We start from the raw sequence: 2,114 nt of genomic DNA, 5'->3' as shown, positions 1-2,114 counted from the left end.
AGACCCCTCGTACCCCCACCTCTCTCCTCTCTCTCTCTCATCTTAAACTCTCTTCTCTCTTCTCTCTCTCTCCTCTCTCTAAACTCTCTCTCTCTCTCCTCGCTTCCTCTCTCTCTCTCCGCTCTCTGCCTCTCTCCTCTCTCTCGCTGTGCTCCTCTGTGCTCTCTCTTCTCCTCCTATCTCCTCTCGCTCTCTCTCTCTCTCCTCTATCTCTCTTCGCCGTAACTCCTTCTCTCTCAATTTCAATTCAAAAGGCCTTTAATTGGCCTTATTGGCATCGGACAAACATCTCGTGTCTACATTCCAAGCAACCGTCTGAAATTACACCAACTGAACAACAATTGAGAAGAACTATTTACATCAACAAAAAGAAACGATATATCTAACCAGTAAACATCTGCACCTCCAAAAATATTAAAAAAGAAAAAGACATCTTCAGATGTATGTTATCAGCCATGTACAGTTTTCTTAGCACGCTGTCTACCAAGAGTCTCTCTCTCATCAATCGTCAGCACGTCTGCCATCTCTCTCCGTTTTTTGTTGAGGGTAATTGGTGGGAAGTAACACAAGAGACCACCGAGCAGTAGAAAGAGAGTTACATCTGAAAGTCATATTCCTATTGACTTCCAGTGTAGTGAGAGAGACTTTATCACGGTGCTACRTCAYACCGGACGGATTTCTACCTGSTTGAACGCCATTAACTCAGATACACATGAAAACCTAGAAATGCACAAATCAATACAACATTCAAAACGTTTCCTTTAAGAACCAGGGCTAAAACAACACCAGGCTGAAAGGAAGACAACGGTCTGAAACAGGTATCATTAACCAATAAAAAAATGTAATTTCAGTATTTTTTCACTAATGAATATGCCCCTAGTTGAGTAATAATCAACATGTTGTCTGTATATCTAGCAAGAAAACCTAGTAGACTCATTCACTTCCTGTTTCTCAGCTCTGTTATCTCTATCTCCGTCCACAGCTGCTGACCTTTGGTGACCTTTGACAGCCTGATCATGATACCTACCCACCCTTTGACCTTCCTGACCCTGGGCATGGTCCTAACTCAGAGGTGAGAAGTTAGGGGTCATGGGTCAGGGAGAATCAGGAGATTATATGGAAGGACTTGAATACACAGTGGTTCTCATATTGGTACTAATCTCACAGTTACTGATCTTACAGGTGGCTAGCTCATATTCCACACCTCTCTTCTTCTCTTCTCTTCTCCCCTCCACCTCTTCTCTCTCTCTCCTACAGTGGATGTATGCTCCCTGAGAGTCACCAATGGGAGGACTCGAATGGCTCCCAGCTGCATCCCACCATCCAGAAACTAATGAAGGGATATAACCGCTACATGAGGCCCAACTTCAATGGTGAGGAGAGTTAACACACACACACACACAGACACACAGACACACAGACACACACAGTGACCACAGTACTGACTATGACTGTCATTGTAATTGATTCTCCAGGTGTGACCACAGTACTGACTATGACTGTCATTATAATGATTCTCCAGGTGTGACCACAGTGCTGACTATGACTGTCATTATAATGATTCTCCAGGTGTGACCACAGTACTGACTATGACTGTCATTCTAATGATTCTCCAGGTGTGACCACAGTGCTGGACTATGCATGTCATTCTAATGATTCTCCAGGTGTGACCACAGTGCTGACTATGACTGTCATTCTAATGATTCTCTCAGGTGTGACCACAGTGCTGACTATACTACTCATGATGGGTGCCCGTACCTCTCTCCCCAACGCCAACTGTTTCATCAAGGCCATAGACGTGTACCTGGGCATCTGTTTCACCTTCATCTTTGGGGCGCTGCTGGAGTACGCCTGCGCCCACTTCTGTACCGTGCAGCACCCAAACCGTAGGAGACATACATAGGGTGGGTGAAATAGAGAAAAGTGTGTGTGTCAAATGAAATCAAATGCTATTGTCACAAGCTTGGTAAACAACAGGTGCAGACTAACAGTCACGGGTCCATCCCCAACAATGCAGAGTGTGCATGTATATATGTGTACTTGTCTACCATATTTCTAAATGAGACCCCCCCCCCCCCCCCATGACAAAATGTCTCTCTTCTCCTCAGGAGCTC

General features: G+C 45.0%; 1 pseudogene; it reads left to right on the top strand.

The window, feature by feature from the left end:
• The first annotated feature begins 1,016 nt into the window (after positions 1-1,016).
• The window catches only part of LOC139025038 (gamma-aminobutyric acid receptor subunit pi-like), an 8,042-nt pseudogene continuing 6,944 nt past the window's right edge, over positions 1,017-2,114 (top strand).

This window comes from Salvelinus sp. IW2-2015, unplaced genomic scaffold (assembly GCF_002910315.2).
Source record: "Salvelinus sp. IW2-2015 unplaced genomic scaffold, ASM291031v2 Un_scaffold2166, whole genome shotgun sequence".
Classification (NCBI taxonomy): Eukaryota; Metazoa; Chordata; class Actinopteri; order Salmoniformes; family Salmonidae; genus Salvelinus; species Salvelinus sp. IW2-2015.
Note: the sequence above shows the minus strand (reverse complement) of the source record. Positions and strands in the feature narration are given on the sequence as shown.